At 45.0% G+C, this 27,459-nt stretch overlaps 1 protein-coding gene across 7 annotated transcripts in view; it reads right to left on the bottom strand.

Annotated features, from left to right (window-relative positions):
* Window positions 1-27,459, bottom strand: part of RAPH1 (Ras association (RalGDS/AF-6) and pleckstrin homology domains 1) — a 299,377-nt gene that overhangs the window by 159,297 nt on the left and 112,621 nt on the right. The window lies entirely within an intron of this gene.

Genomic DNA, 27,459 nt, shown 5'->3' with positions numbered 1-27,459 from the left:
CAGGATATACTTCTGGGGGCGAGCATGCATGCGTTTCTCAAGGCGCTCTAAAAGATCACCGCTGTAAATTGTAATTTCCGCAAACCTCCAACTGAGTAGCCTATCAGCGAGGTGGTGACCAATACTATTTAAACACTGCAAACGTGGGATCTTAGTTCTTGTACATGTATGGGTTTCTCAAGGCGCTCTAAAAAATCACTGCTGCAAATTGTGATTTCTGCAAACCTTCATTAGAGAAGCTAATCAGCGAGGTGGTGACCAATACTATTTAAATGCTGCAAACGTGGTATCTTAATTCTTGGACCTACACCTTCACAATTAATCCAGACAGAGGGCACCGAAATTGGATTTATGTTAGGTATTATTAATACCTTTGAAGGTGTTCATTGCAAGTTTAATTTCCATGAGGCCAACTCCATGCTTGTAAGTGGAAAATGCTGCTTGATGCAGTCACTGTCCAAAGGTTGGATGATGATTGGGAAGGAGGCTTCAAGGGGCTCGGACTAGGGTGATTAGATTTTGAGGAGCAAAAACCGGGACAGGTCAGACATAAAAGAAGGACTAAAGACATTACTCACTTTTATATCTGGCCTGTCCCTTTTTTTTGCATAGCTTTGTGAATGTGTGCCCATACGTACGTGTGTGTGTGTGTGTGTGTGTGTGTGTGTTTGTACACACATATATATATTTATACACACACACACACGTACAATACTACTACATATATAAAATTAGCTATGGCTTGACCTCCCACCCTGCACCCCCAACCCGCCCCCACCCACCTCTCACTGCCCCCTACTCCGTCTCTCTGCTAGAAGCAGACAGGGGACTGTTGCCTGACAGTGACCTATAAAATACTTTAATTATTTCATACTTTTTAGGCCTCTTCAATTTGAGCTTCCCTAGATGATCTGACGTTGGTCCCAAAAACCGGGACATTTATTTAAAATTAGGAGAAGCGTCAGGACACCGGGACAGTCCTCTAAAAACCAGGACTGTCCCGGGAAATCCAGGACGTCTGGTCACCCTAGCTCGGACTCAAGGGCACAGCTAAGTAGCATATTGCAGTGTTGTGTGTCTTAGGCACCCAAAGACTGGTTACTGACTCGACAGTCTGTGGCTGAGGTTGGCAGAGCAGAGGTCTGCAGATGTGTGTGGGATAAAGTATTCTGTAAATACTTTTCAATGTAATTCTGCTCCAACTATGAGACAGTTTATGGCCTTTTAGAACAAGAATTTGCAATAGGTCTCGCATTTACTTGAGTTAGATCTATTGGCATTGTAAATTTGTAACTGGACTTCTTTTGCACATTAATGGGTCAACCCTGCAGTATATGTTGGCCCTTTCTGCCATGTAATTCCAGTGGCCCTGCATATAACTGAAAAGCAATTAGGCCTACTGAAATATTTTTTCAAACAAGACCCTTAAAACACAAACTGCTCCTAGGTGCAAAACAAAAGTTCTAACCATGAGAGTGCTGAAAAAAAACACTGAATGGTGGGAGGGGTTGTTATTTTGGGGTCCCCACTAACATATTGTGGGGACCCAGAGTTGGCATAGACTGAAAGAGTGCATCATGCTGAAGGTGTGGTGGTGGTGTTATTGTCCAGGACCACCACAGGTTGAGTTATGGGCAAAAATGTTTCGAAAAAAGAATGCCTTGCAAAGCATTATGGGGCAAGTTTCTGAGTGCTGCAAATATTGTAGTATGTCGACTGTAATGCTGAGAACAGCCCCTAGAGGACACCACAATAAAAATAGCTTTTTTCACAAACTACTCTCAGCTGTAAAACTAAAGTTCTAGCCATGAGAGAGCTTAAAAACATACTGAATGGTGGGAGGGACTATTATTTTGGGGACCCCACTAACCTAGTATGGGGATCCAGCGATAACGTAGACACAGAGTGCATCCTGCTGAATGTTTTGGTGGTGGTCACATTGTCCCAGGACCACGACAGGCAAAAATGTTTTTTCAAAGAATGCTTGCAAAGCATTATGGGGCGGGTTTCCTGAGCGCAGTGAATAGTGTAATATCGGCTCTCCCTCTATGTCGGGAGAGCCGCTTTGAGGATTTCTGTGTTTTTTACGTAAAGCATTTGGCAATTACAAGTGTTTTTGTGAAAGCTGTGGGGCGTGAAGGGGTGAGCCAAAGGAATATACTCTGATTAGGTAAAAGTGTGAACAATGTGACCAGCACTTCAATACCAGTGATGGAGCTCGTACTGCTGTTCTGCGCTGATTGCGCCATGGACCATGAAGGGGAGAGACAAAAGAAACAAGCATTTGCAGTGCAATAGGTCTTGCATTTTCTTGAGGTAGAGCTATTGGCACTGTAAATTCAGAACTGGGCTTTTCTTGCCACATAAACTGGTCAACCCGGTCTCATAATTTCATCTTTTCCTGCTATATTTTGTTGGTCACTGGCAGCTACTGACATCAGAAATCTGAACAGAAATTGGAAAATTAGGCTGGAGAAGTATTTTCTTTTTATTTTAACGGAATGAAATGTCTTGCAAGCTTTCTTGCCTTGCATTTCAAAGAGCAGAGCAGCCAGAGAAGATTAATGGCCCCAATAAAGGAGATAAGCAATGCCCTGTGTGCAATGTCTTGAGTGCTCGCAAAGAGACTAGAAATGCGAGGCTTAACAGGTTTCACATCATCGCTTCTAGGTTTAGCTACATTCTACCAGAAAGGGCATATTGTGGCTTTTCCATATAGTGAGCTAAATGGCTGGGTGTTTCTTTTGTAAAATAAGCTTATTTTAGGCACCAGAGGAAAATGAGGACCGCACTGGAAAAAGCAAAAACAAGTCAGCGACATGCGAGGAGATGGAAGGAATGGAATGCTGCAATAAAACGCAGGCAGCTACCAGTTTAAAAACACCCACAGTGAAAGGGGAGCACCAAAGAAATGACAAAAATAGTATGTCAAACCAACAAATAAAGAAACCAAAGTGGAATACAGTAGTTGGTCACTGCTCTGAAACAGAAAAAGGAGGGAGAAAAAAGCAGAGCTGACCCACTCTCGAGCAAGAAATTTTAAAGGACATTGAAACCAACAAATGAAATCGCTTTAAGCCATAAGAAGACTACTAAAAGTATACACGAGGTTGAATGCTTATGCTGAACCAAAAAAAATAGTTCACCCACACTGAAGTATTTTTACAGTCGTGCAATAATCCATGTAACAGGGCCAATCTGCAAAGCGGTAACAAAACCGCCCCAGGGCGGGACAAATGTGAAGCATTTACCAACGATAAAGGGAATTTGAAAAGCAAGCCCATGAACGAGTGAAAGTGATGGGAGTGAGATGCGCATGGTTAAAAGCCCACAGAATACTTACAACAGGTCAAAATGTGCTTGCGTGCTCGACCTAAAAAGGGCAGGGGTGTGGAACTTATTAAAATATCTACTTGCCCAGGGGACAGGTTGCTTCTCAAATCTACTTGTCCTGTAAAAAGATCTACTTGTCCCTTTGGTGCCATGTAGTGTGGCGACAAATTATGGCAGCAATCTCATTATGTAAGAGCTCTGATACTAGCCTCTCTGATTATGCCAGGGCTACTACCTTAGTAGGGCTTGAATACTTGCAGTTTCAATCCCTACTGTAGCAATTTCCTTATTTTTCCACCTTTCTGCAGATCTGCATACTGGGGCTGGAGGAAGCAGTAAGCAATAGTTCCAGGGCTGAAATGCCTTTGAGTCTGCAAACCTACTAACCTGCATGTTTTAAAGATTTTCACCAGCTTCTCTCTAATATTTTCCCATAATAAGAAAGGTTGGACATTTACTCCTGATAATGGCAGAATTAGAACTTCTTCCAGGGTTGGGAAGAAAGTGGCTGGAGGGAAAATGAACTTGCAAATGCTTAATAGATTTTCACATGAGCAAATCTACACATCGTATTTACCCATACTAAAATACAGTTCACAAATATTTTATAGGGGTACGACATATACCATGGGTGCACTTTTGTGACTTTAAGAATTTGGGGACACATGTCAGTAGGTTCAGATTTGCGACCCGCAAATTACGAGTCAGAGAGACTCGCAATTTGCGAGTCGCAAATCCGAATGTAGGATGGCACCATCTGTGATTCGCAAGGGCTTCGCAAATGCCCACCTCATGAATAGTCATGAGGTGGGTCGCAATTTGCGACCCCCTTGCGAATGGTGGCCCTCACAGGGATGGTGGCCTGCTGGAGACAGCAGACCACCATGTCTGTGACTGCTTTTTAATAAAGCTGTTTTTTTTTTTTTTTTGTAATGCAGTCCGTTTTCCTTAAAGGAAAACGAGATGCATTACAAAAACGTAAAATGAAACGTTTTCGCTTCATTTTTTCAGAGCAGGCAGTGTTCCGCAGGACCACTGCCTGCTCTGAAAAAATGTTTACAGTGACATTCACAATGGGGAAGGGGTCCCATGGGGACCCCTTCCCTTTAGCGAAAGTGTTAGCACCCATTTGAAATGGGTGAAAACTGCGATTGGTTTGCGCCCGCGTTCGCGGTCACAAAACAATCCTACATTGCACTGCAAGTCGCAATTAGGAAGGGAACACCCCTTCCTAATTGCGAGTCGCAAACCCGTTTTGCGATTCGGTAACCAGGTTACCGAATGGCAAAACTGGGTTTGTGCATCGCAATGTGCTTTTTGCACGCCGCAAACAGCGAAAGTCGCTGTTTGCGACATGCAAAAAGCTACCTATATGTGGGTCTTGGTCCCTAATTAGGTCTGGTGTTAACAAAACATTTTGTTTTTATTAAACTTATATTTCTCTCTCTTTCGGCTGGCTTTACTGTGAGCGATCGCATTCTGCTCTTCCACAAGGAGCATATTGGCACACAAAGTAGTTTATTCAGTGTCAGGAACTACAGTGGCAATCATTGACGTAACAAAACTGGAGGGTGCCCCTTTGCAGAGAACATGGAGGAGCCCCCTCTCCAGACTCACTCAGGCCAGGTGCTGTGCTGAAGGGGCCCCCAGGAGAGCGGCTGCGGGGCCTTTGTTATGCCACTGGTGGCAACGTGTGCTTTTAGAGTTCAAAAACGTTTTTTTTTTTTTTTGCCAATGTTTGTTACAGTGTTGAGGGCCTGATAGCTCCCACAACAATAAAGTGTTACAAAAGCCATGTCAAAACAAGACACGCATTGATGAAACTAAAAGACTTATACAAATATGTCAGATCAGTTGGCTTTGTCAGTGTTTGTTTATTTTCATGCTTGCCATAATCGTGTTGAAAATGGTTACACTGATTTTCCATTAGAAATATTTTTGGGAAATACTAGCATGCACCAACACATTTTACTAAATGACACTTCATTTGCATCTAATCAGAGAGCATTCTGGGAGCATTATACTTAGCCTCATAGCCTAAACTTTTCAAACGTGTATACACGTTTTTTTTTTTTGTACTGGAACCAACATCAGTAGTGAAGTGTGACCTTAAAACATTTATTTACAGCACTCACCCTAATAATGAAGGATTTCAAATAATGAACCATAAATACAAGTTCGAACAGCATTATCTTTTGGAAACACATTACCTCAACTGCAGAGAGTTCCACTCTCTGTAAACAGACAGCCAAAGGGTTTGTGCTGCAGAGGGTTGGGCCTACTTGTCCCAAGGACAAAGTAAACATAAAAACTTGTTGCCCTTGACCCCAAACAAGATGTCCCGGGCGTCGGGCGATAGGAATTCCCAGCAACTTGAGAATCGACAGCCTCCTCTTGAATATTACTGATCATGCACAGGGTTTGATATAAAGGAGGATTCTTTGGCGATTTAACACTGAAAGAGCGTTTACTTGTTTTTTCAAGTTTATATCATCATCGCACATGCTGGCCCACATTCTTTCCAGGCTTCATAAAAGATACAGGGGGATCAAATAAGGACATATGTTCAGAGATGAGGGATCTAAAAAGGTGTTTGTACATTGTTAGCCATTTTCCATCATCCAAAAAACAGATTAAAAAACACATTTGCTCATTTTGACTTTTTTTTTTTTAATTATATCACTTATGGTACATTCAGGTGCCACCCTGTGCTTCTCTTTCTGGAGAGTTTTAGTTCGGAACAGAGAAATATCTGAAAACCTGAGAAAGGGAGTGGGCTAGACTATCGTGCTCTTAATAAGTGTGGATTTGCAAGTACTGGCTTGATTCTGACTTTACAGTTGTGTTCCCTCCCCACTGTTATTGTGTGATCATTCAGTTCCTGATCAGCATTTGTTGATTTATTTATTGTACTTGCACAGCACACTTTGCATATCAAACGCACCTCTGGGTGCTGATGTAAAGCTGTAATCAACCTACTGGCTACACCTGCTGACCTTGAGAAGGGGGTCGTTGGGTCAGACCTCTCATAACCGACTGTTCCATAAATGTAGGACCTGATGGAAAATGCTTTACCTCCTTTTGATTTCGGCTTGGTTCTGGGTGTAGTCAGCTGCTGTCATTCTGTTGATTTCAGAGTAGTTTTCTTCACTGAACATCGTTTAATCCATGGGGGAAAGTGAAAACTATGCATCCTAGTTTCAAGAGGCTACTTTTCCTCTATCACCACCAGTGCAGAGTAGCTCTTTCCTAGAACGCTTGAACCCCTTTTCCTGAGCCCTCAATCAACAGCGTCCGATCAATTTATACTCCCTGGAGTTTTGAAGTGCATCTGCTGGAAGACTTATACAGAGTTACAATAATTAAGAATTCAAGGCGGTCTCTACAGATATACTAGAGGAAATAGAGTGCCGTGACTTATTAGAAGCTTACTTTTACAGACAACTCTGGAACACCATGAATATAATTTGGCTTTTAAAGTCAAACCATCCTCCAAAAAGACTCTGAGATGATTCACATTAGCAGCAGTGGATGGATATTGTCACAAATGGGGTCACTGAGTATTCAACCAAGTCTCCACTACTGGTTTCTCAAAAGAGTATCACCCATTTCACTACATACATCCGGTGACGATATCAACCACCTCATAAACTAATTGATCAACTGGTTTTGAAGTGGGCAACACCATCAAGGAGGTCATCAGTGTACGGCTGAATGTTCCCCACCATACCCCTACCTGGTCAAGCTGCTGAGGGGAGGAGTAAAGCATCCACTCCAGGAATCTGTATTTGACCCTAAGGTCACAGGCTCCAATCCTGGCACTCCTATCAGCCTTACATCCTTCTGAAGTCAATAAAGTAAGTACCACTGGGTCCGGTAATAATGAGCGTCTGTTGTCTGTCAACAGCGTCTCACAGACCTCATTGAGGGGGAACTTTGTGCTCTGCAAATACAGAATAGAGGCAGATATTAAAGCTCCCTGTGGACTATGCATTTTCAGTAGTATAATACCAATACACTTTTGTAGAGAGCATGACGCCGTACCTTCTTTAATAGATCTGTACACAACGGTTTCTACTACCAGGGCATACGGATCAATGAATTTATGGGAATACGATTTTCTAAGGGGAAGCTATAACATGGAATTTTACAGGACTAAAACACAATCCCTCTACAAAAATTGCAGTGTTCCTCCTCTCCCTACAACCACCTAAAGCTCTGTAAAAAAGGTGACAGCTATGACAGAAGTCAACACTGAAAGCAAATCATATTTTCTTCTATGCTTCTACAGAAAAAGTTACTAAATAATTGACTGTTCTTGAAAAGACTGAATGTTGCTCTCTACACCAGGGTACTAAGGCATTGTCCAAAAACCCGTAACCATTTTTTTGTTGAGGTAGTTGAATGATCAACATCTCTACCCTATAATCATTTGTTGCATTCACATTTTTTTGTTTTTATTTAGTTTTTTGTCTTTAAGCCTTTGTACGTCACAGACGTAATGGTTATGTCCGTGGCGGCGCCTCTCAGGCACCGTGGCGGCGCCTCTCAGGCACCACGGACGTAACCATTACGTCTGTGTACTGGCCCTCGGGGGAAGCGCTAGTGCTCCCCCCGAGGGCCAAGGTCAGGGTTGGAAGGGGAATCACTTCCCCTTACACCCTCGACCCTCCCTGCCCCCCCCCCCCCCCCATGGCATCTGATAACGACCTCATCAGAGGCCTGCCCCTTCGTGCTGGAAGCTCAGCTTCCAGCGTGCGTATCGGAAGAAAAATGCTTTTGCATTTCTCTTCCGATCACTGGAGGAGCCGAGAAAGGCATGAAAGGAGAGGAAAGGCCTTTCCTCTCCTTTCATGTCTCTCTCAGCATTTCTGCACGATCGGGCACCAGAAATGCTCACTAGACACCAGAGATGTTTTTTTTAGTGTTGTTATTGTCATGAGGGGAGCGGCCCCTTGGGCAAAGGTCGCTCCCCAGGGAGCAACTTTTTTGTTAGCCCATTTCTGCCCCCCTCCCCCGGGGAGGGCAGAAAACCCTTAGACACCAGGGATACATTTCTGTTTTGTTTATTTTTTTCTTTTATGTGTGGGGAGCGACCCCTTAGGCAAGGGTTGCTCCCCGGGGGATCAAGTTGTTTTTAGGCCATTTCTGCCCCCAGGGGCGCAGAAACCACTAAACACCCAGGACATTTTTTTTTTTTAATTATACTTACGCATAAGGGGGGCAGCCCCCTGGGCAAGGGCCGCTCCCCAGGGGCCAAATTATTACACAAGTGAGGTATCATTTTTACTGGGAGACTGAGGGGAACGTTGGGTGGTAGGAACCTTGGCCCGGGGCAGTGACCCCATGCAGAAATGTGGGAAAATTGGATTTTTTAGCTAAATTTGAGGTTTGCTGACGATTCTGGGTAAGAAAACATTGGGAGATCCACGCAAGTCACACCTCCCTGAACTCCCTCGGGTGTCTAGTTTTCAGAAATGTCTGGGTTTGGTAGGTTTCCCTGGATGGCTGCTGAGCCCAGGACCAAAAACGCAGGTGCCCCGCAAAAACAAGTAGTTTTAGATTTGATAATTTTGATGTGTCCAGATAGTGTTTTGGGGCATTTCCTGTCGCAAGCACTAGGCCTACCCACACAAGTGAGGTACCACTTTTATCGGGAGACCTGGGAGAACGCTGGGTGGAAGGAAAGTTGTGGCTCCTCCCAGATTCCAGAACTTTCTGTCACCGAAATGTGAGGAAAAAGTGTTTTTTTGGCCAAATTTTGATGTTTGCAAAGAAGAGCCCCACAAGTCACCCCATCTTGGATTCCCCTAGGTGTCTAGTTTTCAAAAATGGGCAGGCTCTGTAGATTTCCCTAGGTGGCGGCTGAGCTAGAGGCCAAAATCTACACCTAGGCTCTTTGCAAAAAACACGTCAGATTTCAATGTAAAAATGTGATGTGTCCATGTTGCGTTTCCTGTCGCGAGCATTAGGCCTACCCATGCAAGTGAGGTACCATTTTCATCGAGAGACTCGGGGGAACACAGAATAGCAAAACAAGTGTTATTGCCCCTTGTCTTTCTCTAAACTTTTTCCTTCCAAATGTAAGACAGTGTGTAAAAAAGACATCTATTTGAGAAATGCCCTGTAATTCACATGCTAGTATGGGCACCCTATAATTCAGAGATGTGCAAATAACCACTGGTTCTCAACACCTTATCTTGTGCCCATTTTGGAAATACAAAGGTTTTCTTGTTAACTATTTTTCACTCTTTATATTTCAGAAAATGAATTGCTGTATACCCGGTACAGAATGAAAACCCACTGCAAGGTGCAGCTCATTTATTGGCTCTGGGTACCTAGGGTTCTTGGTGAACCTACAAGCCCTATATATCCCCGTAACCATAAGATTCCGGCAGACGTAATGGTATATTGCTTTAAAAAAATCTGACATCGCAGGAAAAAGTTCCAGAGTAAAACTTTGAGAAAAACTGCTGTTTTTTTTACCTCGATTTCAATATTTTTTTATTTCAGCTGTTATTTCCTATAGGAAACTCTTGTAGGATGTACACAAATTACCCCTTGCTGAATTCAGAATTGTGTCTACTTTTCAGAAATGTTTAACTTTCAGGGATCCAGACTTGGTTTCAAACCCATTTCTGTCACTAACTGGAAGGAGGCTGAAAGCGCAATTTTTTTTTAAAAATGGGGTATGCCCCAGTAAAATGCCAAAATTGTGTTGAAAAATTGGGTTTTCTGATTTAAGTCTGCCTGTTCCTGAAAGCTGGGAAGATAGTGATTTTAGCATCGCAATCAGTTTGTTGATGTCATTTTCAGGGAAAAAACCACAAGCCTTCTTCTGCAGCCCTTTTTTCCCCATTTAAAAAAAAATGACATTTTTGCTGTATTTTGGCTAATTTCTTGGTCTCCTTCAGGGGAGCCCACAAGGTCTGGGTACCTCTAGAATCCCTAGGATGTTAGGGGAAAAAAAGGACGCAGATTTGGCGTGGGTAGCTTATGTGGACAAAACATTATGAGGGCCTAAGCGCGAACTGCCCCAAACAGCCAAAAAAAGGCTTGCCACCTGAGGGGGAAAAGGCCTGGCAGCGAAGGGGTTAAGTAAGCGCAGGGTGTTTGACTTGAGTGCTTTCCCACTTCCAGTGCCCTGTGCATCTGAACTTGACATTTTTACACTGGGTCCAGAACAGTATGGCAGGGCTGCCCTGGCTCGATTGCAACACAGGAAGTAGGAGCTGGTTCCTTACCTGAGGAAGCTCTTCAGATACATCAGAGCTGTAGCATAATTTGCTGGTGTTTCAGAAAGAGTGGTGTTTGTGTTATTCAGTTTTCATTTCACAGTGAGTTATGAAGAAACACTCGGCTCCATACAATGAGACAATGTAATCCGTTAACTAGTTACGTATGAGGGCTGTGGATTCCTGTACAAAAGCAGGGGTGTGGTAAACAAACAGCCCAAGTACTAACATTTACTAAATAAAGCAAAATGGGGTATTGCAGTCTACCAAGCCCGTGGCACAATGTATCTACCTGGATTATGTTCTTCAGGCAGCCAAAGACGTAATCTACTGGGCACATATGGAAAACAATATCAAAGAGTTCCCATCTCAGAGCAGAAGGTGGCTTGGAGAAGACCAGGACTAGAGACATATCCAGATTCTTTTCTTGAAAGCACATCTATTTCAGAGTCTGGGGTGGCCTCTCCCTACTTACAGTTTCAGATTGTTTGTCCACAGAAACAGCATTTTTAATGTCCCTTATAATTTTGGCCCCATCATCGGACTTTCAAAAAGCTTTACAAAAACAAAATGCTGAACATCACGCCTTATGGTAATGGAGGCATGGGCACAGGGCAAGGGCAAAGGTTGAGCCCTTGGTCTCTGGTCCAGGTCTGAGAGAAGGGCACAATGGAAGACAGAGGAATCCATCAGTCCATGCAGAACACTCTGGACATGGATAAGCACTGCATACAGCACCGAGAGGCCAAGCTGTGTATGGACTGCAGGTACGGTTCTGAGCACAGCACATGGCCGAAGGTCATGCCCGGCACGGAGTGATTACACGTTACCACCCGCATGCAGTTCACTGCCTACCTGTACAAGTGTCACCTGCAGAGGCGCGACTGAAGGCCATGTGTTTGTGCATGACCCCCACAAGTTACGGCTACCAGCTGCGTGATTTTGGCTTGATACTGGGCGGGGGGCATGACAGAAGACCTACTGCGGTACTGTAACACAACTTTGCATTTTGTTAATTTTGTACCCCTTGAGAAATGATAAATAGGTTCAAATGTTAAAACAATCTTTCTTCCCACACCAAGGCAAACAATCACATCTAAGAGAGCATCTGAGACCTACAATTTTTACAAGACCGATAATGTGTAGCTTGTATGGTTAAAAGTAACTGCACATAAAACGCGTTTGTATATATAACAAGAACGCAAAGTTTATAAAAAGGAGTGTTAAAAATACAATGCGACGGGGACGTGAACCACCAGACTGCAAAATTGGCTGAGCGTTCTGATGAATCATATTTCGCACTATCTGTAAGCAGAAAACCTCCACAGACAACTCCCCCGCTGTGCAAGTTACAGGGCGGTGGCACAGGCCGGTAACTTCGGAGCACGCACGCACTGGCTGCAAGGCCCCGATGATAATTCTGTACACACCCACGTGTTTCATCCTGTGCGGGGGTGAAGATAAAACTCCCACTATCACCCAGTGACACCCGTGGGTTTGCCACTTTACGTCTGCGGTGCTTTCTCTTTAAAGATTGCACGCTGTGCACGACTGTAACCTTGCACAATCCAGAAGTACACGTGAGAGGGGGGCTGGGAGGCCCGAGGATGATGTGGATCAACTCGCGCGGGGCGCTCATTTCCGTGTTGATATCACCTGGGTGTGACTAAGGTCTGGCTTGCAATCTTTGTAGACAAATAAGGCTGGGCCGCCACGCTGCGCTGATAAACAAAGAGTTTGCCCCAGCAATCAAAGCCTAACAAAAAGTGTGAAAAGTATTCTAGGCCACATTAGTTGCTGCCAGAACTTCCAGGAACGCAAGAAACCAAGATGTTCAGGTTCAGCACCCCTACTGAACTTCCAGGCATACACAAAAGCAAGCTGTTTAGGTTGAGCACCCCTACTGAACTTCCAGGCATACGCAAAAGCAAGTTGTTTAGTTTGAGCATCCCTGCCTGTACGTCAAGGAACACGGGAAAGATGATGTTTTGTTTGAGCAACACTGCCTGCACTTCCAGGAGTGCACAAACGCAAGATGCACTTTCGGGAACACAGGAAAGCAAGGTGTTTAGTTTGTACATCCGTGCTGCATCTGCCCCTTATAACAGAATATTGGGTTTTGTATTGGTGTTGCGTATTTGCACACTATAAATTCTAGCATTTTTATTAAGATCGCACTATACTGGATATTCATCCAGACTGAGGCCTTACGATGGATATGTCCATGGAGGTTTTTAACCTATGTTGGATGGATGAAACAATACCTCTTGTTATTTTAGCTATATGTATTTTTTGTAAATGTGCTCTCCTGGGAATGTTTTTATAAAGTTGTATTGATGATCTTTTAAGGGTGTACTGTTGTATTCTGTATGTGGATCTCTGCTGAGTTCCAAAACATAAATAATAAATACCCTGAATTGAATTAATAACATAAGTGGCTCATACAATGACAGAACAGCAAGTACTGTTCAATAGGGGGTATTGGGACCAACCAAAAGCGCTACCAGGATCAGATTATGTCTCTCCAGGTCTAAAGGATTTATACTAGCCAACAATGGAGGACAAAATCTTGTGACCAGATGGCAGACACCAATTAAAAAAAAATATTGGTGTCACCGCACAGTGCATCCCAAAGCCTGGGCAGCAGAGGGACAAGCGTTTCCTGGGAGGGTGAACTGTCTCAGGAAGGCCCTGGCAGAGAGGGTGGGTGGAGAGGTGGAGCCTGGATGGTGGGAAATGGAAATAAGTGAAAATAAAGGGAGTCGAATCAAAAACATTCGCCAATATATCGAATAAATAAAGGTATTACAAAATTACTTACCATCTCTCTTCTAGAAAACATTGGGTCACTTTTAGACCACGTTTCAAAGACACTGTGCCTTTTAATCAGCTGAGACACCTGACCAGATTTGTTTCAATCATCGGTTCTAGGACAGAGAGTAACTGACACACCACTACACATGCCGATATTGACCAGTTTTCTTGTCATGGAAGAACACAAATGAAGGAATTTGTCTCAGTTCAGCTGCTGTTACAGCAGTCAGACTGCCTTAAGATGCATGTCCCAAAAGTGACGAGCAGCATTATAGGACATTAAATTGCGGCCACTGGCCTATTAACACTACCACATAGATTTCTCAGCCCCAAACTTTGTTTCTTCATCACAAAGCATCTAATTGCCAGAGATGCTGGAACTATACTCCACTAACAAGGCAGCCGTTACCCAGCCCAGAAGGGCCAAAATCAAGAGACTGATGCAGACTGCCAGAATCTAGGCCTTTGCTTCCAACAATTCTCAGCCTCAGAACTGTACGATGTGGTGACGGTAGGAAAGGCTCAGGACTGCACTCTTGTCCACCACAAACTTACAAGAATACCCTGCTCCCAGTGGCTGACACGACCGAGCTATGAGCATCGCCCACATCTGTATTTCACTAGGCACCTTCCCAACAGACCTAAAGACTTCCCACATATAACCATGCATCAGGAAGAAAGAACATTTATAAGAAAGTTGTACTAAAGTACAGCATTTAGTCAGAGAAGTGTCCGCATGAAAGGAAGAAATAAAAAAATAAAAAAAAATAAATAAAACTTACTAGCAGACAAAAACTGGATTTCGCCATGTGAGAACCAAAGAATCCACTGGGATTTCCACCTGGAATGATCAGAATACTTCCAATGACTGGAAAGGAGTCACCACACTTCTACTACTGGATCTGTCGGCAGCATTCAATAAGCAATTCCTTCAAAAGTTTCCAGATAAACTTGGCATTAAGGGAAACAACAGTCACTGGCGCCTACATCTGCGACAGATCCAGCATCATCTTGCTGCACCCACTGACATACCTCAAGGCTTGATCAACACATCCATTTTCATTAACACCCACACCTCAGTCCACTACCATGTCTCATCAAATCCTTCAACCTGACATACTACAACCGTGCCGACGACACTCTGATCATCCTAAAGTTAGGAAGCAAAGGGAGCTTAACACCTCATGACTAGGCCATTATCTCTGAGCCATAGACCCCAGGATGCCGAGAAATCACCTTTAACTTCACTTGCCCAAAACAGTGATCCTGCGATGCAGAGATTAGAAGAACTACTAGCCAACATCTGCCTGGCCCCACGAACTTGGAAGGCCAAAAGAGACGTTGAGAGAAAAATGTAGGAGTGAGTTAAGACTCCTGTCGATCACTGGTCTCCCAAATGAACAAGTCACAAAAATCACCCTGTACATTATGGGCACTCTAGGACAAATGTTTCCATCTCTAGGTTTTCTGCTCTGAAGTCTGAAAAGAATCCAGCACACTGTAGCACGTAGCAAGAGAACTATGTGTACTCCTTTTAAGTGACCACATCTCACTGGCCCTCCAAGCACTCCACTGGCGTCCCCCACAAGGTAATCAACAGTAAAGACCCATCAATCATCTAGGTAACGCTGTAAAGACATTATCAGAAAAAAAACACCTACCCTCTCAGTCAACACTAGCTACCCAGAAAACGATCTCCCCTTTACACGAAACACCAAATCAGTAGGATTTCCTCTTTGCAGGCAGTAACACACAGGAATTATTAACCAGCAAAAATAAGAAATATCCAAGACCATCTGGAAATCAGGAAGGTAGTGAAGACCTGGTTTTTCCCAAGATGACCCCCCCCCCCACACCCCCCACAACATTCAAACATAACTATTTGCCATCCCTAAACGGGGATGGACAGTACAGGACACAGGATGATACCCACCTGAAACTGAAACTAATCACTTCATGGATGGCAGGCACTAACACATGCAAAGCTAATTCACTTTCCTTTGCCCCACTCTAAACACAAGCGCAGCTGCACATACACAGCTGAATCATGTAGGCAGCCTGACATAGACAGAGAGCACAAAAATATTCCCACGTAGGCTGCACTTCATTTCCACATTTCTGTCCACCCATGATTTTAAAGTGTAACGGTTGCACCTCACACTCCGTTCAATTTACAGTACATGAAGGTGCTGCAACAAAATCAAAAAAATATTACAATCCTGGCCCTCAGACTTGACATCAAAAACTTTTCTCAACAGGGGTGGCTCCTCTGCTGTGGTGGATGGGCCGTCGCCTCCCTGGCTGAGCCAGCAGATGAAAAAATAAAACGATAGCTTGCTATTGTTTTATTTTTCATCATTTTAGATCTGCTCCCCCACCCAGCAGAGTGTACAGGGAGGGACGGGGCTGGGCCACGGAAGGTGGGAGGGTGGAGGAGGGGAGAGTGCACTAAGTGTGCATGTGTGTTTGGCCGGCCATTGGAGGTCAAACACACATGCGCACTAAGGTTTCTCCAACCTGGCTGTATACACAGCCAGGCTGGAGGAAATGCACAGACCTCAGACTTGTGTCTGAGTGGTAGTCTGAGCTGCTTAAACCAATCCTGAAGCTGCTTTCATGCTATGTTGAGCATGTAAGCAGCACAAGGATTGCGGAGACACCACAAGAAGAGTGAGGTGGCTGGAGGCGGCAGGATACGGGCGACGCAACGAAAATTGTGTTTTTTTGGTTTTTTTAAAAATGTTGTTTCCCCCGTTGTCCTATCTGTTTTGCTACCTTAGTAATGCAATTTTTACATGTCATGAAATGAGGAGATTCCATCAGTCTCCTGCAGCTTCTAGACCCATTTTTGCAAAAGGATTGTTGTGTGAAGCACCATAAAAGATGAGGGATACATTCAGCACACCGGCCTTAGAATGAATGCTTTAGACATAGATGCTATAAATTACTATTAACACTTTTAGTAAGAGAGTCACCCCAGTCCAAGATAGAGCCTTAACACAGGAGTATATGCCTTCTCATAGTCTGTTATAATCCATAAAATAGCACTGCTGAAACCTATGATACCTCTATAAATCAAAGATTTGGATCACAGCAACTCCGTACTTTATCCTAAAAAAAGGTAAGCAAATCGAGTACTATTAAGTTGACTAAGTATTATTTGAAGGGTTGTGAAGCCACAAGACTGAGCAGGCAAGTGCTATTTAATTTTTTTTTGACCCTGCTTGGATTAAAAACAAGCACTGGCGCAGCCAACAAATAAGTTTGCCTTTGGCCTCCAGCCTTTTAGCTTTATTAATGTTTGTTTTTACGGAGTTGTTGCAAAATGTTATCATTAGGGAAGCTGAATGGTCATCTGGAATCTTAATAATAAAAAGTTGTCTAAAAAGGAAGGGAGGGTGGGGGCAGATGGGGAAGGGAGACAAGGAAGGGAGAGCCGGCGGTGGAGGGAGACAAGGAAGGGAGGGCGGGAGGGAAGGCAGACAAGGAAGGGAGGGGAGGCAGACAAGGAAGGGGGGCAGGAGGGGAGGCAGACAAGGAGGGAGGGAGGGCGGGTGGGGGCAACACAGCGGAAGGAGGGAGGGCGGGTGGGGCACAGGGTGGCAGATGGAGGGAGGGAGGGCGGGTGGGGCACAGGGTGGCAGATGGAGGGAGGTCGGGTGGGCGAGTGGCAGATGGAGGGAGGGCAGGCGGCAGATGGAGGGAGGTCGGGCGGGCGAGTGGCAGATGGAGGGAGGGCAGGCGGCAGATGGAGGGATGGCAGGTCAGGGGGTGATGGGGAGGCAGGTGGCAGATGGAGGGAGGGTGGCAGATGGAGGGAGGGCGGGCAGGGGAAGTGGCCGATGGAGGGAGGGTGGGTGGGGGGGGGAAGTGGCCGATGGAGGGAGGGTGGGTGGGGGGGGGAAGTGGCCGATGGAGGGAGGGTGGGTGGGGGGGGGAAGTGGCCGATGGAGGGAGGGTGGGTGGGGGGGGAAGTGGCCGATGGAGGGAGGGTGGGTGGGGGGGGGAAGTGGCCGATGGAGGGAGGGTGGGTGGGGGGGGGAAGTGGCCGATGGAGGGAGGGTGGGTGGGGGGGGGAAGTGGCCGATGGAGGGAGGGCGGGTGGGGGGGAAGTGGCCGATGGAGGGAGGGCGGGCGGGGGGGGGGGGAGTGGCGGGAGGAGGGGTGGCGAATGGAGGGACAGGGGGCTTGTCCGATAGGGGGGGGCGGGTGGCAGAGGGAGGGAGAGCGGGTGGCTGAGGGAGAGCGGGTGGCAGAGCGCTTGGCAGATGAGGGAGGGCGGGTGGATGGGTGGCAGATGGAGGGAGGGCAGATGAACAGGTGGCAGATGGAGGGCGGGCAAGATGGAGGGCGGGTGGGTGGCAGATGGAGAGCGGGTGGGTGGCAGATGGAGGGAAGAGCAGGTGAGTGGGTGGAGGAAGGAGGGAGGGGGCAGGTGAGTGGGGCAACAGACAGCGGAAGGAAGGAGGGAAGGTGGCGGAAGGAGGGAGGGCGGGTGAGTACTAGAAGAAGGGAGGGCAGGTGAGTGGGGGCAACACAGACAGCGGATGGAGGGAGGGCAACGCGAATAGCGGAAGGAGGGAGGGCATGTGAAAAGTAGGGTTGCAACTCTGACAGCGGAAGGAGGGAGGGAGGAAGGTGGGTTTCAACATGAACAGCAGAAGGAGGGAGGGTGGGTGGAGGGGGACAACACAAAAGGGGGAGAGGTACATGATGGCGACAGCTTAAAAATATGCAGTCTTGTAGAGCTATTAAACACAAAGAAAATAGTATCACCTAAAAATGAGCAGTGGAAGGACCCAAGTAATGCAGCTGTGCTGCAGTGAAGGGACAACACATGAAGAAGAAGGAAGCCTACAGCAGGTGACCAATAAGAGGCAAGCAAATGAGAGTGACAATGAAGCCAAAGAGTGGTAGGCAAAGGGCGGTGTCTAAGCCCACTGTTAGAAAACTATGTCTCTCACAAGAGACAGCGCAGTTGCAGTCTTAGGTGAGACTTTAAAAATGAATGCTTTGAACTTAGAACACTGCAGAGCTACACAACATGAAAAGCTGCAAGTATTTACACCTTCTTTCTGAACAGTGTAAAACAGTTAACCAAACGTTGCAACTACAATCCCATTTGGAAAGAATCTGTTAAACTGAAAATAAAGCAGGGGAAAACCTGGACCTTGGCTCGCCTCCTCATAATAGGATATACATTTTATTTGCTGCAAAGTCTGGCTGGTGAAATTGGACTGTTAGTGGAGTCAAACAAGTGGAAATTATAACTTTCTGTCCAGACGCGACTCAATGTTTGCTCTGCAACAATTCTGGTAGTGTGTGCTCCCTTTCCAACTCGTGCAGAATGGAAACCCATGTTCAGCAACAAGGCGATCCGGTAGCCTCTAGAGAACAGAGGTGGGATTATTCTTCTTAACACATGCAGGGCACTGGGTCCTGGAAGGTTTCACCAACAACAAACCACTGAAAGGAGACCAGCCTTCACCACTATTTGGCAGAAACGCCACGGGTCACCACAGTCAAGTGCCTTATTGAGAATGTCGGATAAACAAGGAATATTTTTCAAGCAGTGAAGCCGTCTGATGCTGGTATAAAGTTGGCACCGATCTTCTGAGCTGTTCGGCAGCTACTTCCAAGGCCCCACCCAAACCATCCTAACATTAGCTGTGCAAGAGGCCGGCTTACTCAAGAAAACAAGCAGCTACTTGGTCTCGTTTCTGACAGTCCAAAAATGAGCCAACGTCTCAAAACCAGTAACCAAGCATCATTTTAAAAAAACACACACATCGGAATTAGCAGCATATTCGTTCATTGTTTTCATAACTTGATTGAAGTAAAGATTAGCTGAGAGTAAAGTTCCACCAGGTAAAGCCCTATAGACAGGCACAACATTCTTAACACATTTGGTAGGGAAAACGAACTGCTCAGCAGACTTAACCCTTGTCTTAGGGAGCTGCAAGGATGAATCTCTGTAGGGACTGAACACAATTATGCCTCTCATAGCTTCCCTGTGAAATACTGAGCCCTGTTGTGTTTTCTAGGCCCATATTCGGTTTTCACAGGAATGGCGTGCAGTTATATCGCTGCTCAAAACCCTCAATCCAAACGCTCACAGAGTTTGGGAAAAAACTTCCAACCTCTTGTATTTCTTGCTTAAAAGCACATTCTGCTCGTAAGTGCTACTTTGAAAATTTCAGGTGTGTCCTAGTCTTTCAAAGATCCGTCATTCTGATTTACAATGTTTTAGGCCAGGGAATTGGGAACAACAGGTTAGATGCAGCATTTCACCACCATTATGCCTACGATTTTTTTTATCTGGGTGGGAACAGTGCACTAACCGGTATTCTGTGGATAAAATCAATGGCCATGGGTTATATAGCTGAAACCAAGTGCACGGATGTTAACACTTTCTGCTAAATTACACTGATAGTCCCAGCAACTCTTCCTCTAATGGCAGCAAAGCGAAGTCAGACCACATCTCTTGGAACTGCTCTGGAGTTTGACCAAGACAACAAAATCAGCAGTCTCAAGAGCCGCTAGGGCTTAGCATTCCATAAGATGTCACAAAAATGTTTAAAAACGTCTCCCTCGCTGCTAGTTTACACAATGCAACCAAACCTGCAGAAAGCAAACGTACAACAGAGTTTGAGTTCTGTCTGCACAACGTGCCAGACAAAGATGTGCTCGCTCTTTAGGTAAAATCGTATGATAGAGGCATGTGCAACACAATCCATCACTATGACGGAAGTCCACGTGTGGTTAAAGTACGCACACGGCCACAATTAACCCCCAAAAATGCAGCAAGACAGAATTCCCACTTCAGATCTCTTTCCACGCGATCGTCCCTGCCCTCAAAATCATTCTGCAGTTAAGTTGAGTCAATAACAAATTCCTTGTGAGGACAGCTATCATAAACCAGGGACATGTTTAACATGTTCCAGAAACCGAGTCTGAAAAGGCTTGGTTTTCATCAGTTAAGACAAGCTAATGTGGTCTTCTCTCAGTAAAAACCCGGGTTTGCAGCAGCATTCCAGAATGTCTTCTAGAGGAAGACGCCCATCACAGCTCTCGAAGAAGAGCAAATGAGTCAGATTTTTGCTGCATGAGGAGTCTGTCTTTTTAAATATATGCTTCTGATGTTTTCCACATTATCAGCGTTTCCATACTTCGAAGGCTCCAGACCAGATTGACAGCTCCACTTTTGAAGACGAATGAACAGAAGCAAGCAAGGCATCTGACTAGGAAAGTCTCGACATTATCCCTTGAGTGATGCTGGGGCGGTAGCTGGCTGGACACAACCGGAAAAACAAATACTAAACCAATAGCCAATAGCTTTCAGTGAGTTGCAGTCTCCTGTGTGCATAACAGTGTGAGGAGCGCCCAGGCTTTGGTGCAGTTCACTAGATGTTCCGCTGAGACTCCAACTTTCTTGAGGAGAGACAACCATTCCTACACACTGGCATGCTGCCATTTACACCTTTCAGTGTCCAAACCATAAAAAGAGCAGGTGATGATACAAAGGGCTGCACATTTTATTTGGCCCAGTCGTTGAACCTACTGGAGCCAATGACATTCTCCTAGGTTAGTGGAGATTTACTGCCACATACTCTTCTTAACCAATAAACGTGCAGCATTGGAAAAACATTTTAAAAGGAGCCAAGGAAATAAGAAACTGTTAGAATTGTTCACATTTTTTGTGGTCCTGTAGCGGGATCAAAGCCAGAAAACTATAAAGGCTGTGGATCCAGAAAGGAAAAGCTTTAAATACTTGCTTATTCTATTTTAACCAGGTCCAGATAGACCACCGTTAAACAATATTAAAAAAACTACTTTCTGAAGTCAGAAAAGCTTGTCATCTCTGCGATGAAAATATGTAGGTACCTGACAACCGAGGGTGGCTATACAACGGTTGGGATTGGAGGTAAGCATATTGTTTCACACCCACCAAGCTTAAGAAGCGTATCAGCTGTCTAGTTGCTGATGCTCTGGAAACACAAGACCGTGATTTCAGTGCACCAACTCCAACAGAGCCACAGTCACTGCGCACCATTTCAACAGTAATCCTTGCGAGCGGACTAATCATACCGGAGTCTACTGCACACCCTGAAAAAGAAACGTCACAAGGATAATCGTAAAAAAACGTGTCACCCCATTTCACTGGCTACAGGCAAACAGCTCATGACCATGAAAGGACCGGTTATGCACCACGGATGTTTTGCACTCTGGAGATACTACTTACCCTCTCCCACAGTGAGCACTATCCTGTAGCCGTCACCAAAGTGCTCAAGAATCACAATGCATCCTAAAAGCCTACTTTGGACAAAGGTCCCCTCGTCCCTGCAGCTAAGCATCCAAAGGGAGTCCTGAGATGTGAGAACAGATGTCTTGAGCAAATACAATTACTGCCTCTTAGGGGACTGATAGATCTGGGATTTCAGAGCCACCTCCTTACCTCCAGTGCTGTCCTGTGCGGCACAGAAGGAAGAAGACCAGGATGGTCTCAGAGAATCTGCCCAATAATGGCCCAGAATCAGTTTGGTACTGGCACATCGAACCCTTAGCTCCATGAGCGCCCTTTTAGTCATCCTTCAACGATCTATTCCAAGAAGGGACCCTAACTCTCCCTTGAGGGCTGCACAGCTAGAACCCAGCTTGTCTGGTCAACCATATGCCATTACTCCAGCAGGACTCACTCAGAAAAAAATGACTAATCTTCCTTGCAAACACAGCCACACTCTGTCGGCCCTCCTCCAATCAGGCATACAGGTAAGCTGCCACACATACCAGCCTCAATCCAAGCATACTGCTTACAACACCTCTGGTTGCAACATTAGGTCACTGCCTCTCAGATATGCGCACTGCCTGAGGCCTGGTCTCAATTCACGCTCAGTTATACTCAGAGACAAGAGGCTCCATACAACATCTCCAACATTAAAGAATGGTGTTCATTGTCAAGACTTGTCATTGTTGGAGAAAAGGTATGGGAGTTGAGGCTGGAAGGGCTGTGAGCAACCTCCGACTGCACAAAGAGCACTCTATTAATAATGAGGGTGAAAGTGCATATGCACAGTTCTGATAAAATATTGATGGGTGAGGGAATGCAGTGTGTCAATTATATAAACCTCGAGGGGTTTCATTTAAAAGGAGGACGTAAAAAGATCTCTTTGGCAAAGTCTGCGTGAACGAGACCACTATCGAGCACAGCGACCTTCTCTAAAACAACATCACATTACCTACGCTTGCCACTGCAGAAAGGTCCTTATGACAGCCATAAGGCAGTGATGGATCTCTGTCAGCAAATAAGGGGCCTAATGGCCCGGGAAGTACATTTCCAGCACTGGCATCCTACTTGCATGTCCTAATATTGAAGCTCTAGAGACTACCACAGTCCACTGAAAGACCCAAAACAGGGCAGCAGTTGTGGGCTAGGATCTGTGCCGCCCAGTCCCTGGATAAAATATACATAAATGCAAGTGCTCCAGACTCAATCCTTGCACTCTTTTAATTGGTGCCAGTATTCGTCCATTAACAGTGCTGCTGCATCCCTAAGTGGTGGTACCAAGAGGCTGACGCTACCTGACAATTACAGGGCTGGTGCCATTATGCTTTGGCATCAGCACAAATGCGTGCAAGCATGTAAATGATGCAAGGATGGACCAGGCATGGTTTTCACAGGAGCTTCCAGAAAGTGACTCAACTATTCCTACTCTTAGCCCTTAATTTTATATCGTAGATATTTCAACAAAAGCACTTAAAGAGGCAGCAGCAAACCTGCCCTTCAAAGAGCGCAACGTCCTGCGTAACAGGAAGCAACCGTGCTCTTGCATCAACTGCTGGCACCATCCCCTTGTAACAAGCACTGAGTTTAGACTCCTGCTGAAGATGGGGCACCAGATGCATCGTCTGTCTTGCTGCAGTCTGGGACGCATCCACCCGACACTTTCCTCTGTTCCACAGTGTGATAGGGTCAGTCTTGGACTTCCTCAACTTGAAACTGAAAGGCAATTTTATAGCCTTCACTGGTCTGTCATTTTTACGTACTACGGAGAAAACATTACGATCTCTCCAGCATATAAAATATTCCACGGCTGTGTATTTGACATATCTGTTTGCCAACAACAAAAAAACAAATGTTAAAGTGAGATTATGGATAGGTGTTTAAATAAGAAAAATGAACAAACAAAAAAAAGTTGCTAACTATAACTCGCACCCCCACATGCTCTGCTTACAGCTTATGACCACACACATTACATCACTCATGGCACATTAAATGGCATCAGTGATGACATTCCCGAGGAAGCTTGCACAGTACTGCGGCGCCATGGAGTTGAAGCTTGAATGGTTGCTCAAGGCAGTAGCATAGGTACCTACGGTATCATTTTTTTTGGGTCGGTCCTGCGTCGCTTGCGAATGCGTTTCGCTTGAGAGACGCTTTAGTAGTTAGAAAAAGGCTCAATGCCTTGTTCATGTCACGTCAGTGTCTTTCATTGGTTCTTGGGCTTGTCTGTTAAAATCTGCTTGCTTTCATCAGTGGAAGGCATGCATACGTCATGCCTTTTCCGGTGGTTAGCCCTACTCGAGCGCAGCGACCAAGTACTGATAACATGCAAGGCTTGCTGTTTTCCGTCCGGTTTGTGGACTATTTTTTATCTTTTTTCGCAGCGCGATCTCGCTTGGCAGAAGTCGAGCGCATTCCATGACATCGACCCTGTTACATAGTTAATTGCACTTTTGCCGGTTACGTAGATAATTGCACTTTTGCCAATAGGTTTCACTACGAGTGAACTGTAGCAGCGCGATCACACACTTTTTTTTCCATTTAATGTAGCAAGAAAAGTCCGGTTGGGAGTTTATAACTGCTAATAGCTCTAACTCGGAGAAATGCGAGACCTGTTGCATTGCAAATACTTGTTTTGTAATATTTTGGCCCCTGTCCCCGAATCTTGTAATGCAGGCAGCAACATTTACATCTGAGTTGTGGGCAGCCAATCAGATTGCTTGGTACCGCAGGGCTGGTCCCGGGGTACTGAAATGGTCGACTGGGGGGGGGGGGGGGGGGGACACACTTCTGCAGCTGCTCTCACAGGGTCCTATTTGGTTTTATTTTTTTAATTTGTGGTACTGTGAGACTTCCATGGGACCAATAGTACAGATGTTCCTAACATTTTAACTACTACAAGCCCAACCTAAACACCTCTTTAAACATGAATTTCTTTGGAATGGCTGAAGAGATTTGCACCAAATACAAAAAAATAAAACTTTGAGTAAAGTTTCAACTTTTTTGGGCCTCCGATTGACCAGTGTGAAATATTCCAGGAAAAAGATGATGTCGAACATTTAAAAAAAAAGTTTCTCTCAGATTCACCAGACTGCGCCAAAGTTATTAGCGGAACAAACAAAAAAAAAAACCCTCTCTCTTTGGAAACTCTGACCTAACTATAACTTGTGCGTGTGTGCTGTACATGCACACACACACTTGTATATATATTTATAGAGGTTTTCAGTCAGCCCCAGTCACCCATTTGTGTTTTGTAATTCACATTTTTCTTCTACTCACTACAGCATGGAGCAATAGGTCAGCCCACCTCACCAACCAGCTAACTTCCCTGTGAATGCCACCAATCTGCTCTTTCATGTGGAGTACATCCACTCACCAAGCAGTTCCCTTTAATGCCAGGGACTACTATGAAACTGTGTGGTTTTTTAGACCAAACAAAAAGTGAATTTGCATACAATTTTGGGCTTTCACATTAGTGACAACCAATGGCCTGCCCTCTACAAAATAAATGTTTTACCAAAAAACATAACAAATAAAACAAGTACTGAGAAAGTCAAAAGACTCAAATTGAAAGTGTTTGTCTCAGTCAGCTTTAGCCTCACTAGCCTACAAAATCGCTGCGGCAAACGAGGACAAAACTGTGCTACATAGGTACAATATTGGTTTTTCAATCTAGACATTTTTGTATTGTGCACGCTGCATTACTGAACTAGTCCTAGCGCAGAAGAAAGTGGAGCTAGGACACCAGGAGAGAGAGAACCAATTGGAACACGTTAGCTGTTTTCTGAAGGAGAAGAGGTTACTGGAGTTCTGTGAGCGAAGTAAAGACCCTTCTACAATCCATATCTATCTCCTCTGGATTTGCAGTTGCACTTGAGAGTGTAGAGGAGGCGGACGTTTGTGGACTGCATGTGGGCTAGCTAGGAGATATTTTTTAAAAACATCTTGTAGGTAAGTTGGTGCTGAGCCACTTACGCATTTGAAGTTGAGGCAAAGGATCTTGAAAATGATCCTGCCTGTTAGCCATTAGAGATTTTTGCACTGGTGTGAGGTGTGCTGGCAATTTTTTATGTTATGGCTGTTTATGAACCGGACTCCAGAGTTCTGTCCTTTCTGGAGTCCATTTGGAAGGCTGGCGTAGAGAGTTGGAACAGTACACACAGGAGTTAACTAGAGTGCCACCATAGCAGAGTGAGATGTTTTAAGAATGAAAGGGAGTCTTTTTCAGCAGCTTAAGTTTTGGGAGGCATAATTTAGCCACTGATGCAATTTGTGAGTATAAACTGAAACCGATGTACCAGAGCCTATGTTTCTCGCAGTTTTTGAAAGGTACCGTATCACTGAAGAAGATTTGTGTGAGGTAGAGGGATTCAATCTGTTTCAAGCGATAGGGGGTGAGGACCGATAACTAGGATTTCAATCTCTGAGACAGAGTTCAGCTGTGACCACTGGAAACATTCTCATATGGGTTGGTGCAGCCTATAAATCTCAAAACTGACTCATCAGCATAGGAGGGGGTTGGCGGTGGAATGAATGACACACTGACGAGGAGTACTACATAGATGTTAAAGAAGGAGGGAAACAGAGGGGAACCTGGGTGACCCCATAAGTTGCAGTGATAAAATGTTAACTCTCCTAGTCTTACTACTTGAGAACAGCCACTGAGGAAAATGTGAAGCAGATTACACAATGGTCAGAGGCATGGGCTACAGAATGAAGATGGTGCAAAGGGTTACCATGGCGCGCTGTGTCAACGGTGAAAGACAAGTTGAGCAGACTCAACATGCAGAGCTATACCTGGTCCGACATTTAGACCTGCCATTCGGGAGAGTGGTTTCAGTACCCTACAATGGACAGGTAAACCGGTGTATCCAGATTGGTGTATCCTTGGTTAGTGAGGGGTATATAACCTGGAAGGGTCAATAAATGTAAAGGAAAACAAAAAAAGGCAATCCAACGACTGCTAAAAAAAATATATAAGTAAAGCATTTAATGTATTTTCCAGCCTGGATAATGTTATGGCACAGGTTAATGCAATGTGCATGGTGCCATTGTCTTCCTAAATGGAAGCTAGTGCCTACATTATGACTGACATGAGGCAGAGTTCTTAATAGTCCATGGATAGGAATTTAAGATATGGTGGCTCCTGAATGGCTACTGGTTAGTACGTGTCCCTAGCCATCTTACATACACACACTGGTAGAGCATGGTATTGTAAATACAGGGACCACTCCTTGTACGGAGGGTTGTTCATCCTCCTCCTCACAGTCTACACAGAGCACTGCTCCCTCCTTGCACCAGCCCTTGACATGAACAAGACTTGCCTGATGCACGATCCCCCACAATTTCACTTCTATATTGAATGCACCTGTCCCACAGCATCACAGTCTAAGCTATCCAGCTACACCCATTCAGTATTGCAGTCTGTGTGCTGTGCAAAACAAATCTCACATAAGCCCTACCAGGCTAGAAGAGAGTAATGCACCCGTCATACTACAACGTAGAGGTTATAAACAATGCTTACAAAAATTACACAAACATTATGGGAGCAAAGATGCACTACTTGTGGCAAGCTGTACATCACAGTCAAACTGCAAGCACGCAAACTATCTCTGAGAAAGTCCAAACTTCTGTCTTCAGATTCCTATAATAAATTCGGAATAATCTCCCAATTTACAGCTAGGACCACTAAATGTGAAAGTCAGCCAAGGAAGAATAATTAGCCATGTTGTGGCCATCGGGATGATTCAAACAAAGACATTTAAAAACTGGGAAATTCTTAGGCTATAACGCGAG

Source organism: Pleurodeles waltl, chromosome 3_1 (genome assembly GCF_031143425.1).
Source record: "Pleurodeles waltl isolate 20211129_DDA chromosome 3_1, aPleWal1.hap1.20221129, whole genome shotgun sequence".
In the NCBI taxonomy this organism is placed as follows: Eukaryota; Metazoa; Chordata; class Amphibia; order Caudata; family Salamandridae; genus Pleurodeles; species Pleurodeles waltl.
Note: the sequence above shows the minus strand (reverse complement) of the source record. Positions and strands in the feature narration are given on the sequence as shown.